Below are 15,705 nucleotides of genomic sequence, written 5' to 3'. Positions count from 1 at the left end.
AATATTTTGCTTCATTTATCCAATGATTCAAAACCAATTTGTAACAATCATTTAGGAGATTTTTTAAAATTTTAATACTTATTTTTACAGATCTCCATATATGAAATTCATTTGGTTTTCATTTTTACAAAGGTATTTAAAATTAATTTTTGTTTCAAAACTTGAAAACCATATATTTGACTTAATATATAAATCATTTCACAGTAAGAAAAATAAGTTTTAATGATGAGAAAATCAATCATTGAAAGTTGACTTCCCGTCGTTAAAAAGTTGTAATGATGGGAATTTTTCTATCATTGCTGGTCGTTATTGCCTCTGCAGATAAAAGCATTTAACGATCGGAATGATAAACTTGTCATTAATTGTATTAGCGACCGTATGATTCTTATCGTTAAAAATAATTATCAACAATCGAATTATAATCCAATAACGACAATATTTTTCATCGTTAATAGTGTGAATAATTAACTACCGTATGATTCCTATTGTTAAAAATAATTTTTTAGCTACCAAAATACAAATTAATAACGACAATATTTTCTATCATTAATAGTGTTAACAATTAGCAATTGTATGATTTTTATCGTTAAAAAATGTTATTTAGCTACCAAATTATAATTCAATAACAATATTATTTCTAATCGTTAATAGTGTAAAAACGGCGATTAGTCATCAATGATGATGACATCCTGTTTTGATGTAAACTACCAAACCTATATATATCATTATCCACATCAAATTGGAATAAAACTCATAAAATTAAACCTGTCATTCAACTAACTTCAAAGTAATATATGTTCAACCAAAATAAAAAGCATCATTATCCATTAGCATTTACACATCAAAAGTAATATCTATATAAGTGTCAATTGCCAACAAACTATATTAAAAAATATGTTCAACTAAAAGTAACACTTTGACAATCGAATATACTATACAAAAATGTACACCAAAGCACTATAGTCAAAGAGTTGATTGAAATTATAGTCATAGAACTGTTCATGTAGTCCAAAACAGAAGTTGTTTCCTTTAGAGTTCTGTTGTCTCATTGACCTATAGAAAAAAAATAAAACATGAAATTAGAGTCAAAGATATGTTTATGTTTTCTTTATAAAAGATTAGAAATAGAATTAACAAAGCACAAAACGTCTCCATATCAAGCTACATAACATAAAACCACTAAAATGCACCAAAACACAACAAAATTTGACAAACACACTCTAAATTTTGTAATTGATGCTATCTGTACAAGACTTAAATACTCATAAGCTTCTAAGTAAAAAAAATTACACTTACAAGGATAACAATCATCTTTAGCTTGTTCAGGTCATCTCAAAGAACTAGGATTTAAAAAGTCAACAGTAATTGGTGCTATAATTTACCTAACAGTTTCTAAGTAGAATTTATTTAGAGCTATTAGTAAGCTTTTTGAGATTTGTTGCATCTCATTCTTATCCATGCATAAAATTAATTTGTCAAAGTAGCCTATGAATAGGAAGGAGGCGATTTAACTAGTGGATTGCTGGTTTTAATTGTCCCTATTAACTCAATTCTTATGCATATGCATCCAAACATGTCAAAAACCATAAAGCAATAATGGAGATCATGAAACAACAACTTTAACATGAAAAAACCCAAATAAGCAAAAGACCATGTATCTAGTCCCATTAAGCAATCCAACATCAAGAAATGAATCCGAGAGAGAATTTATGAACATTATAAACAAAATTGACAATATACTCAAGTTGTGAGCAAGAAAATTGTAATGACCCAAATTTAGTGATGCAATGTTTTATTGTGCCTTGAGGTTGAATTGGTTAGCCTATATGTGTAGCATATTATTTTTGGTGATTATTTTCTAAGTATTTGGGTGTCAAGGTGTGGGGTATGCATATATAAGTTGGAATATCCGAAGATATATAAATTTATATTTGAATTGGAGCTGAGATATCCTGATGGAATGGATGTATTCAAATGGAAGCAAGGATATCTGGATGGGAGAGTAAGGTGTTCGAATATAAGGATGAGACATCCGGATGTGGTATGGTGATATTCGGATATAGGCTTAAGGCATTCGGATACCCCTCTATGCATTTCGAATGAAGTGAGACGCTACAAATCTGGTGAGGAAATGCGACGCTTGTCAAAGGTTTGCAAAATTACCGCGAGCTCCCCCCGCTTACCTTCAACAAATGAGCAGCCCTTGGCCTTTTGCCATATGGGGCATCGACCTAATCGGGCTACTTCCAACAGCTCGCGGCGAGTGTAAGCATGTTATTGTGGCCATAGATTACTTCACCAAGTGGGCAGAAGCGAAGGAGCTCACACAGATATCTACTGCAAAAGGAGAAAATTTCGTATAGAGAAACATCATCTGTAGGTTCGGAGTCCCTCAACAGATAGTCACGGACAACGAAACCTAGTTTACCAGCTAGCAGTTCGTCCAATTTTGCGAATCACTAGGGATCAAGAAAAGTTTCACAGTCGTGGACCACCCACAAGCTAACGGTCAAGTCGAAGTTGTCAACAATATAATCAAGCAGATATTAAAGACCAGGTTGGAAGCCAGGGTGGACGAACTACAAACCATGCTCTAAGCCTACTGAACCACAACTTGTATAACCATGGGAGAAACTCCCTTCTCTATGGTATATGGATTTGAGGCAATGTTCTCGATAGAAAATGAAGTAACTAGTCAGCGAAGAGCCACCTTCGACCTAGAGAACATCGACCGGCTACTAGCCACAAATCTAGATATGCTTGAAGAAGCAAGGGAGCTATCTCGCTTGAGAGTGGCAACCTATCAACAGTGCGTGGCGAGATACTATAATCGGAGGGTTCATATCCGATGCTACAACATCGATGACCTCGTGTTGCGCCTTGTTCTCCCCGGAGCTCGTACGAGCAGCGAGGGAACATTAGGCCCAAGCTGGGAAGACCCCTATACTATAAAGGAAAGCCTTAGCAACAGAGTATATCACTTGGTCGATATGGACGGAGAAGCTCTCCCACGAGCTTGGAATGTAGAGCATCTGAGACCGTATTTTCGATAAGCAAACATTTTCTCTTTCTCGTATTTTTAGCTATCAATTGACGTCTCACCTTCGTTGATATTGCTTTATTAAATTAAGCATTCTGTTTGAACGATATTAATGTGTCTTTCATCTTTGCTAAATCCTTTTACACCTACATTTTGGTCGTTAAGAATAAGAGTCAGAGAATACTCTAGGGGTTAAAAGGCTATAGTTTGTGAGTTAGGGCCCATTCAACTTGGCCAACTTGCCATGGTTTGCAGTTTATCTGAGCATTCACCTTAGTCTTTGCCCTAGGTCATGGTCGGCAACCTAAAGCCCATTCATCTTAACCGCAGTGTCATGGTTTGGCGCTGAATAAGTCACCACCTTAGGCAAAAAAGAAAAAACTTCTAAGTCATGGTTCACCAGCTGGGGTCCTCTTATGTTGACAAAAGTCATGGACTGTGATCTACCTGAGTGTTCATCTTGACCTCGCTAAAGCCCTTAAAAGTCATGGTATGTTAGCTGAGATCAAATTACCATCTACCTGGGCATATAACTTGACGGCGAAAAGTTAATTAAGTTAAGATCATCGAGCTACCGTATGTTAGCTTAGATTTGATTCCATGATCATGGCCTACTGGACATACGACTCGAACTAACGATATCTTACTCAAAACATGTTATCTAAAGTTGCTTATTTTTAAGATTTGTTAATTGCGAGGTAGAGATGTTCTCGAATTAACTGAGTCTAAATTCATCCTTATGTTCGGCTTTCAGTTCGTAGCAAAGAATGACAAAGAAGCAGAAATTTGATTGAATATGAGAAATGTATTGCTTCCAAAGTCCAAATACAAGAATAAAGAAGGAAAGGAAAGAAGTCTAATGGCCTAGAGGGATTGAGCTCGGGGCTGCCGCATCTTGGGGAGTAGGATTGACAGCATCCTCAGCAGAAAGATTGACCACAGTCTGATCGGGTTCAGACGGGGTGGCAGCGACTCGTGAGCTCGCAGTATCAACGGCATATTTCTTCACTGCTTCTGCTGCTTCCTTGCCGAAGCAAGAGAAGTCGAGATCTGGATGCGCTTTCCACAAAGTGAAAACAAACGCACTATAGATTTTGGACTTGACCTCATCGCGTTCCCTCGCGACCCTAATCTTGACGTTGACCTTCAGTTGTTCGACCTCCTTTTCTACCGCTACAGCTCATTGCCGAGCTTGCTCTAAGTCGCCTTGTGCTGCAACCAGCTTTGCCTCAGCCTTATTCAGCTTTGAAGTGGCCCTAGAACAGGCCGAGTCATACATCTGCTTCTGGTGGAACATCTCATCTTCCACCTCTCTTTTGGCTCTCTCGGCCTCACTCACTCAATGCTCCAAGCCCTCGACCTTGTTCCGGTACTTCTTGGATTCACCGGTCATGAAAGCCAGATTCTCTTCCAGCTTTTTCTTATCTTCCTTTAGCACCTCGATGGCAACCTTAAGCTTTTCTTTTTCCTTAACGGCCCAAACTCTCTCTTCTTTCTACTTGAAGACGCCAAGAAAAGCCTACAAGATTCGAAAGGTCAGTACACTTGAAAGGAATGAAACAAAAAGTTTGACGAAAGAGTAAAAAACATTACCAAAAGACTGTGGCGAGCGACATAGTCATCGAGCACATCGCCCGATACTTCCTTCCTGTCCAAATTTTTGGTGTAGTTACCAAAGACCCTATTTAAGCTATCGAGAAGAGGAGTAAAGTATGCCCCACCAGCCATGACCTCGGATCCACTCGGTTCGTCTGGAGTATTTGTCTTTTTCCTCTTGTCTACCTGAGCCTGTTGAGCGGCCTACGAAGTAGGAGGAGCTTTTCTTTTGTTCCCAGCAGCAGGGGCTTCCTCACGAACCATGGCCTTACCACGATTCACTATAGTTGTCACCACCGCACGTTGCAAGGAGGTACTTGCGAGAAAGGGAGTTGAAGAAGCCGTGGTAGTCAGTACAGGGTCAAAACTAGTTAAACTGACAAGGTCGCGACTCGAGCTAGCCATCTCAGTGAAAACTCCCATCCCTTGCACTTTTACAGGAGAAAAGGATGCGCCGATGACCTTAGGTAAGATTGAGATCGTAGAGGTTCCGAGTCTTTCGAGTTGGAGTTTCATTGCTTCCAATGACGTTGGCAAGGCCACAACCGTCACTTCTGGATGAACTCTGCTTTCCCTAACTGGACTCCCGCTGAAGTCAGCTATGTCTAAGGCTGACTCTATCTCTCTCTGGCCTCGAATTCCTATGTCCCCCTTTCTAATTTCTTTGAGGTCGAGAGAAGGAGCGAGCTGGTAGTCTCGGAGTAAGCAGTCGGTGAACTCGCAGTCATCCTCGTCTGTCTTTGCCTTGGAAGCCTTTTGAAGTCCCTGTGCCTCGAAGATGGTCAGCTCAGGTTTCCCACAAGCGAAGTCTGCAAAAAAAAAAAAAAAAAAGATCCGTGAATAAGGAGTGAACAAATAAATCGTGGTTACAATGACGAGCTCAAAGATTACTCACTTGGTATAAGGAGAAAGCTAAACTTATTGAGGTCGTTAACGAAGGAGAAAGAAATATAAAACCATTGGGACTTGTAGTCCCCTACGTTGGATTTTCTCTTGGCCTTCCCTTGAGGCAAGAGCTTCTTATAGTCAGAAGAACGAGCTGCCATATAATACATTCGGTCCTTGGTACCTTTGAAAGAATAAAGGTACCTAAGTATTTTAGGAGTTGGAAAAGGGAGTTCGTTCTTTATGAAAAGTAAGGCTAAGGAGGTTATTTGGGCGTAAGAATTGGGGGTCACTTAGAAAGTGGCAAGTTTTAGATAGTTTAAGGCAATGAGGTAAGGATGGAGTGGAAACCTAAAACCAAACTCTAGATGTTGAGGACTAACGGCCACAAATCCTGTGGGAGGAAAAGCCGCATAATCACTAGATATGTTGATTTGTAGCATGTGTGTTTCATTCGAATGAGTGGCCATGGCATTCGGATATGCCCTTGTTTGATGTGTCTAGCATTTGGATGAGAATAAGGCTTATTTAGATGTCTCCTTAAGTTCTACGAGTGGTATTTAGATGAGAAGAAGGCTTAATCGAATGTCCTCCTTGAGTTCTTGTGAGTAAAATTTGGATATGTGTGTGGGATATATTCGGATATGGAGTTGGGATATCTGAATATGGAGTTGGGTTCTGGGAAGTTTTGACATTGCTTCATTTTTTTGGGCATAACTCTCTCATTTCAGCTCTAATTGAGGTGATTTGAGATGCTATGGAACTAAAAGAAAAAGATATACAACTTTCATGTTTTGAGTTTTGAGAGATTTGAGATAAATCATGGTTAAAATTGGGGTTGAAGTTGTTATAATGGTTTTTGGGTGTGATATCTAAATATGGAGTCTAGGCATTCGGATATCCTTCTCAGCTTTTCTCTCTAGCATCCAAATAGGTGGTTTAATATCCGGATGTTCCTCTCAAGTCGTTGTCTCTAGTATCTGGATGGTTGCTCTTATATCCGGACAAACCTTTATGGAAGTGACTTCCCAAGCCATTTTCTCGACCAGACCTCGGCTTTTTAGGCCATGTTGGGGAACTTTTCCTCCCTTTATGCCATGCGTATAAACCCATTAACCTTTGTCCATCATATATATATATATATATATACATGCTCCAGATGCTTCTATTATTCATCTGTGAGTATATTCGTGAAGAAGAAGAGGAAGAAGAAGAAGAAGTCTAGAGAGAAGAAGGAGCTCTTGGGTCGAGTGTAATACCCCAAAAGCCCAGAGAAGTGTAGTATATATTGAGGATAAGTAAGAAAGCAAACAACACCAGTTGGATACCTTTTGGGCTGAATGTAGGTAAAAAAATTCTCGAGTTAAGCGTGCTTGAGCTGGGGAAGCTTAAGGATGGGTGACCTTTGGGAAGTTCGCGTAGGCCCATCAGGGTAAGTTGTTCTGGTCCTTCTTATTGCTTGATGCAGGATGTTACAGGTGGTATCAGAGCTACCCGGGCCATATACTGGGACCGTGTACTAGCCAAAGGCTAGGGGTACAAGATTGGGGACACTGGATGGGGGAGAGTTGGGACCAGTTATAAAGTCACATGACGAGGATGTCATGTGCTCAGGGGGGGGGGGAGAATATAATACCCCAAGAGCCCAGAGAAGGGTAATATATATCGAGGATAAGTAAAGAAGAAAACAATACTAGCTGGATACATTTTGAGCTGAATGTAGGTAAAGAACTTGCGGGTTAAGCGTGCTTGTGTGTGAAGGTTTAATTCAAGCCAAGTGAGTAGCATTGAAAATTTTAAGCAAGAGAATTGTTGAAAAAGTCAAAGGCCCAAAAGGTTGGAAAATTCAAGGGTGTGAGATGTGGAAAAGTCCACAATTTGAGGGCTTGAGATTGGAAGACATGGGGCTTTCGATTAGGGCCTTGTGGGGGTTTAAATATATTTATGATCTTTCATTTATTTAAATAAGAAGAAAAGGAAATGGTAAAGTTGTGAAATGGTGCAAGAGCAAGAGCAAAATGGGGAGAAGGGAGGGGTATATAAGCAAGCCTTAGCTTGTAAGTTGTTTCCAATTCTTTTCACTCTCGTTTTTCTCTTCTTTTTGTCTTCTTCAAGTTCCAATTCCATCTTCCTTAAATCTAAGCTCCAAGAAGAGATTTGGTGGATGAAATTAGAGGGCTTTTGTTTGGTATTGGTGGCTTAGCTTGTGGATCTTCTTCTTCTCCTCTTAAAATACCCATTGAAGCAAAGGCAAGTTCCTTCTTGTTCTTATTCCCTCCCTTTTGTATTAGGTGCAAGTTCCTTTCTTTTCTTCTTCATCTTATTCTTTGGAATTGGTGTGTGGAGGATGTAGTCAAGAAAATCTCATGGTTTTTCTTAAAGGATTGTTATATAGCCTCCTATGTCAAAATTTTTGTAAAACCCTTATTTTCTCAAATTAATCCGATTAGTTTCATTTAGGTCTTGAAATAGAGGTTGTAGCACCCTATGGGATGAGGGAAAATGGTGTGATTGAAGTTTGATGGAGTATTGGAAGATTTAGGATGGGTTTGAAGAGTTTTAGGGCATCTGTGAGCGATTTATGGGTGTTTCTTGTTGCCATGTTTTGAAACATGTAATGTACGTTTTGAAATATAAGTCTTTGTTTTCTAGGTTTTGAAACATGTTTCGTAGGTTTCAAAACCTATAGGTCCCCCTGTACAGTTTTAGCCATAACATTTTGTATGGATATCCTATTGATGAACCGTTTGAAGCCTTATAAACTAGACTTGATAGGCTTCGTTTTGGTATAGATTTCAACCTATTTGGACTACATTTGAGTTGTCTATTCTTGTGAGATTTGAAGGGCTCGACTCTTCCTTCTGTTTGTTGTTGGAATGAAGTTAGGTTGTAGCGGGTAGGTTCTCATTAGAGGTTGTTTCGACCAAGAGTATTTTCATGTGTATTCTTTTATTTCCAGTGTATTGTCAATTCATATGCATTGGGGGTTTCATAAAACTTAAGTGCTTAACACACGACCATGATATCTATTTACTAGTTGTTAATCACGAGCATTTGCATTTGGCGTGTGTTTTACTAGTTGGGTGAGGCTTGGCGGGACGTTGGGCTTATGGGGGCTTTGTATCCTGTCTAGTCTACTAAGCCACCCCTTATTGGTTACATCTGCACAAGTCATGGTGCCAATTTTGAGATATGGTTGTACGGTGTCGGGTTTTCCAAATCGAGTTATTTAGGGATGCCCCAGCATGCCTAGCTTTTATCTTGGATGCTTATGGGTGCTAGCGGGTGTGGTAGCTCCCACCCAAGCGAGTTTGACTTGTAGTACAAGTACAATCTATCTTCAGGGCAGTAGCAGGTTTGTTATAAGGACTTGGGTGCTTGTGCATTTCTTATTTGGGCCCCAAGATCCTATATGTGTGCATTGTTACTTATACAGTTGGTACCTGTAACAGCTTTATGAGATTACATGGCATGCTATGCATGAGTTTTGATTTGTTTTTCACTTGAGATACAGACTTACTCTTAGCAGCTACTCTATTTGTCCTTCATTTCTTTAAGAGCTTTCTGAGTCATTTGACTCACCTTGTTTTCTTTTCATTCCAGGTAAAGGCAAAGACCCAATTGTGGGCCAGTCTAATGGTTCTTGACTTCTAGGATAGGCAGTGTACAAGGCCATGCAAACGTAGCAGTTGTCAGCCCAGGGGTTCTTTCTTATGCATTTTGTCGCTTCCAGTGCATACCTTTTTCAGTTTTCTTTTAGGTTTGTATGGATTTATGTGTTGATATAACTTGAGTGCCAATATTGTATGTTATGCATGCTGGGCTATGTAAGCCTAGTGAACAGTGTTATTTGGAAGGTTGAGTAATTGATGTTCATGCTGAGCGGGTAAGTTCTTTTGTCAGGTTATCTTGTGATTATTATGTGCATGCATGATAGGGTTATCCAACCCCAGGTTATTTCTATCATAGTAAGGCACTTGCTTTGGTTCCTTGGGAACTTGGGTGGGGGCTTTACATTAGGTGGTATCAGAGCAACCTAGGTTGTGTGTTGGGATCGTGTACTAGCCAAAGGCTGGGGGTACTAGACCAGGAACACTAGATTGGGGAGAGATGGGACCAGTTGTGTAACACCCCGTCTTGCCAGGCATGTCACTATAAGGGAATTCCCAAGAATCTTTTTTTTTTCTTTCAAGTTCATCACGCATGGTGCATCAAGAACAGTCTTCACATGCACACACAGACCGGCACCAGCGCTGATTCCAAGAACAATCTTAACATGCCTACAAGATCCCGAAAACCCCAGTCTTGCCCGTTTAACTAACAAGATCAATAATCTTAAACTAAACGAGTCATAGAATAACGTAACGGATATAATAACATCAAAATACCGTGGCCTACCATGAGGTTCTTACATAGTATTTCCATAACAAAATACGTAGTACAAACAATTGATGCAATATACCACATATTCAATATGCATACGATGCCACAAGTACATAAATAAAATGCTTACACAATATAACCCAAATTTCAGAGGGTATAACCGCTCGCTGAAACTAGTTTAAGTACATGCAACCTATGCTCGGGAGGGTAGAACCGCTCACCTGAACCCACTACACACACACCAAACTATTTTCAAGACAATGGGTAAGATTGGAATCAAATCACTCAACTTTATTCGAAAAGTCGATCTACGCCTCGTAATGCGTGCTAAGTGTCGAAATGAGCATCTGAATAATTTCCTAGCTTTGGCATGCTCCTCTAGCCTCAAATTAATCCTCAGAATTTTCTGGGATTTTTTGGAAGATTTTCCCTATTTTTTCCCATTTTTCCTCATTTTCCTCGATTTCTTCTATTTTCTTTTTTTCCTTTTCTTTTATTTTTCTTTTCTTTTCTTTTCTTTTTTATTTTTCTTTCTTCTCCAATTCGTTTTCTTCCTCCCACCTGCAACTCCCGCGCGCGAACAGCCATGCGACCGTCGCCGCTTAGCCTTCCGTCGACCCTCCGCTAGCCTCTTCAGTCGTGCTGGACCACCGTCGACCTGCACCATGCCTGTGGCCGCCCACGGCAATCTCTCCTGCCTTGCGTCCGGCCACTGAGCTCGTGGCCATGGCTGCTATGGCCGTGGCTGAAAGTTAAGCAAGATCGCTACGGGGCAATCAACGTAGTTCAAAATTTTGAACCTTACCCCGATCCCGGCGATTGGATCAACGTCGAGATTAAATCATTCACAAACAAATAAATAAATCTAACCTTTAGATTATCGAGTCGTTCGCGGATTCGAGCCGTCCAAGCGTCCAGCCTCTAACTCGTGATACGCGGCACGCATCCGTTGGCAAGGAGAGCGGAATAGGAGTGCTAGCTCCTTCTCCTTTGCGCGGCTTGTGTATAGACGGTAAAAGAACGCCCACGTTTCAAATTGATGCCAAAAAGAAACGGGAAGAGTGAACGGCAATACGTTTTTTCAACTATTGAAAAACGACACCAAAAATCACTTTTATAATGGGCAACCTATAAAAGGATATTTATAATGAAATATCCTAGGGTTTCTAAAACCCTAATGGATTGGGCTAGCCCATTAATTCTAATTTAATTTAGAATATTAAGTGGGCTTATTCTAGTCCAACTAGAAATATAATTAAATGGCCCAATCCTTTTATAGGTTAAATAAAATATTATGGCCCAAATATAATTCAAGCCCAAATATATTTTATTTAACATTTGGCCCAAATCTAATTTGGTCCAAATATAATATTTAATATTTGGCCCAAATCTAATTTAGTCCAAATATAATATTTATTTTAATATTTGGCCCAAATCCAATTTAGTCCAAATATAATATTTAATTTAATATTTGGCCCAAATCTAATTTAGTCCAAATATTAACTTAAGCCCAAATATATTTTATTTCCTATTTGCCACTCCAACAAATAGAAAATTATTAAATTAGAAACTCCTTCCTAATTTAATCAATTGCCATTTTTAGGAAACTCTTTCCATTATGACGACTCCTCGTCATATCGACGTCATTACGTCTATTTGTTCTTTTTCCGTGAGAGCCTACGACGGCAAAACTTCTTGCCGAAGTGTCCCACTTAACCATACGTCCACTCTCCTGGTTTAAGCCAGGGATCGTGCCTATTGCGTATGACTCATTAGGCTTCCGAATATGTTGGCAATGTGTTAGTACAAACACATAAGACAAGATTGGCCTCTAGCAAGGCATCATGCCTACCTAATTATTTAGGAGGATTCATAATCCGCAAATAACCTTTCACGAGCATGGTTACCGTGTAATTCGATCCTCTCGTCAATGTATCTTATGTGATCTCAAGTATGGCGATGTGTTGCTTGATAACGATCACATGAGTTTTCTTCGATCTACCGGATATCTTCACTTAATTAGAAAGTAAATCAATAAGTCCTTATTGATCTACCGGATATCTTCACTTAATTAGAAAGTAAATCAATAACGATCACATGTGTTGCTTGTGAGTTTTCTTCGATCCACCGAAGGCGCCTTAGATACATCATCCTCTATCAAGGGATAGACGAGTCCCATCTTGGCTATGCACACATCTCCATAAGCCTCACGATATACCCAACGATCGCCCACATGCAGCCTTTGTCTAGGCCCATCGAAACGATGTCAAAGCATACCGATCTTCTTATGAGATGACCGTGACAACCTCAGGTCCAAGGATTAGTTACACCCATCTCGTATAAGAATTCCATCAACATATAACCAAAATGGATTCTCATGGCGAGTCATGTCCAGTGACACGTTCTCCAATATTGGTCACCTATGTACTTGTCTAGGCATCCCCATGCCTATGAGTGTGAGACCCCCATTGCTATCACATAGCAAAAACATAGCACATACAAGTCTTACTGCAATTGTCAATGTCCATTCTTGACATTGCTACAACTTGGGACGTTTAATGATGTCTAGAAACTGCGATGCATCATCTCACATCTTTATAGATTAATCACAGTATACATCATATGGACTTCTATCTAGTTTCATTCAGTTATTACAAAAATAACAAGAAACTAATAGAATGACTTCTTGTGAAATTGAATAACTCCTTATTCAATAATAAATATGATTACAATTGTCAGTGTACAACATGCCTGATCTGATTGGGTCTAGAGCACCTACACTAACAGTGGCTTCGCTGGTTCTAACCGCCTCTCGGGCCTTTATCAAGCCCGTTGGTCACTGACGTACCTTGCTAGGCTGATGCTTTGGCTGCTACCGGCCGCCCACTCTCTGCCTCCGCCTTCGCCGTGCTGCCATGGTTGCTGTCCGACCATTGCAGATAGCTTCGGCCACTTCTGACCTTCCTTGCATAGACTCTAGCTCCTCCCTCGACTTCTCGGCCATTGCTCACCGCCAAGCTCTCTCCCTCGGCTAGCTTCTCTTGCAACTTCTTTTCCACTTCCTTCCATCTCACTTCCACTTTGCTTCCCTCTTTCATTTCTCTCGTCTTCTCCCTCTATTTATAGGCAACCCACCGCCTTAAAGAGTCTTGGCCACCACTCCTCCAGAAAGACTTGGCCACTACTCCAAGAAATTTTGGCTATGAAGCTTCTCGGAAGCAGCCACAGCACACACGCACATATGTGTATATATATATATAACTACATATTATACTATAATTTAAAGAAAATTGCACATTAAACCCCAATTTTTATCTTAATTTCACTTGGGTAATTCCCTTAATTGCAATTACATCCTTAAACCTCAAATTAATTTGCATTATAATACCGAAAACTCGAAATTAATAACTTAAGACTTACTCAATAAGGACGACTTTGCCCTACCGTCCTCACCGGGTTGTTGTTTCATCCCGAAACCACCTCAGGGTTATTCCTTACAAAAAAATGGATTCCCCTCAGGATTCCGTTGATTTCCCAGAGGTTTTTTACGACAATTTGGTAATTTAGTCTTAATTGAAGTTATACCAAAAATTGTCTCTATTTGACTTTTTTCAATGTCATAAATCACGTTTTAATATGCTTGATGACTTCATACCCTTTCTTTTAGACATCTAAGTCCCAAGGCATTCCCTATTGTTGATTCGACAACTTACTTTGCTATCACAGCCATTTTTTGGTATCCCAGACTCATTCAAACAACATGACTACCAAACGAAACATGGGATATTATATTTATCCACAACATACTTTTTCTTCCGAAGATACTTATGTTTCGGGGCATTCTCTTCAATCGATTCGGTTGTTTATAACTCTAAGAAATTATACTTAAACCCCAAAACTTCTAATAATTTCACTTTTTTCCCCAAGATAAATTACTTTTGAGCCCTTTGAAAGATTCCAAGTATTACAAGTTGTAAGGTCGCATGACGAAGACGTCATGTGATTAAGGGGGAGGGGAGAATGTAATACCCCAAGAGCCCAGAGAAGGGAAGTATATATTGAGGATAAGTAAGGAATGAAACAATACCAACTGAATATCTTTTGGGCTAAATGTAGGCAAAGAACTCTTAGGTTAAGCGTGCTCTAGTTGGGGAAGGTTAAGGATGGGTGACCCCAGGGAAGTTCGCGTAGGCCCATCAAGGTGAATTATTTTGGTCCTTCTTATTGCTTGATGCAGCTTCTAAGGTTTGATTCAAGCAAGTTCTCTACCCTTCTGTTCTTCAATTTGTTAGCTTCTATTGCCCCTGTTTCCTCTTAAAATCATTGGGCCTAGCAACCATCAGTAAGGTGAAAGGGATTATTTACAGAGAGTTGACCGAGAGTAGTAAGGAAGAAGAAGAAACAGAGGAAGAAGATGGAGAGGTTCGACCGGGCAACTTCTAGGGTGTTTTTCTTCTTCGCATTGCAAGCAAGCATCCTACCCTCTTCTTATCTTTCTTCTCCATTTTACTCTCTCTCTCTCTCTCTCTCTCCATATTTCTTTAGCCTTCATATTTATTTGATATCCGTAGTTGGGTTTGTCTTGTATGATCATGGTGAAGCAGTTAGCTGGAAGTGTTCCATGCTAGTATCTGTCGAATTCATCATAAAATCCTTTTAGGACATAGAATGTGTTTGTTGTTTGGTGGGTTCTTTTAGAACCAAAAGTGGTTTCTTCCAAGAGGTTGGCAATGCTTCAGTAATACAACTTTCTTGGGGCTTTTGTGCAAGCCATGGACCCAAGTCTCATTATAACAACAAATAATTATAGCAGTAATATCATTTAGTCAAAGAGATTGTAGCACGTAGGGACGTGTAACTACAAAAGGTGGTGTCATTAAAGAATGTCCCAACCCACTAACTAAAGCTTTGAGACAGACTTAGCTGGATTACCATCTTGTGAAGATGCGTATAAGATATCATTTGATGATGCAGTGCTAGTTTGTAAATTAGCATTAATGCAAATGGGATTTTGTTAGTGTTAGTGTCATGAATGCTAGATTTACACTACATGTAATGTATGTGTAGCACTAATGATGTATTCTTGAGACATATATATTTATATATATATGAGGTTGTATCTTCATTCATACTCTCTATTTTCTTTATGAATGAGTCTCTAGATTTCTTGGTAGAGATCTGATTCTTAAGTTGTAAGAATAATATGACATAGATCTCTAGTTCAAGATTTCTTAAAAGTATTCCTGGTCCTGAGATTTATTAGTAGTGGACTATGATTTATCGGTTACAGACGAGCACATTTGCTACTACCATTATTTAGCATGTGATGCTAATGAGTATGGGTGGTGAGCCATATGCCATCTTGCATGAGAAGTAGATAGTATACACATGGGTAGGTGTTAGTTGAACATCTACTAAATGTGATGACTACATCAGATCACATGGCTTAGGGATTAATGATCTGTTATTAGTTCTCGATTGTGTATCCGGTCCTCTGACTGGAGGCAACAGAGTTATCTTGTGCATCGGTGTCAAAGATTTTCCTTTGAGTAGAACCATCCGGAGTAAGAGGTGAGAATGCTCTTTGTGTGGTCTTCAGGTAGTGGTGTATAGAGGCAGATGTTCCCCTATAAGATCCATTGTCCTCTATCAGATGAGGGTGAACATCCTATGTAGTTTTAGTTGATTGTGGTTGGTAAACCCTTGGCCAGGGTAAGCATGATCAATAAAGTGTTACTAATGTTGGAAGTTGTTATGAGATGCTACCTCGATCACATTGTACTAGAACTAACATAGTTACT

Source organism: Diospyros lotus, chromosome 7 (assembly GCF_014633365.1).
Source record: "Diospyros lotus cultivar Yz01 chromosome 7, ASM1463336v1, whole genome shotgun sequence".
In the NCBI taxonomy this organism is placed as follows: domain Eukaryota; kingdom Viridiplantae; phylum Streptophyta; class Magnoliopsida; order Ericales; family Ebenaceae; genus Diospyros; species Diospyros lotus.
This window is presented reverse-complemented; position numbering follows the sequence as displayed.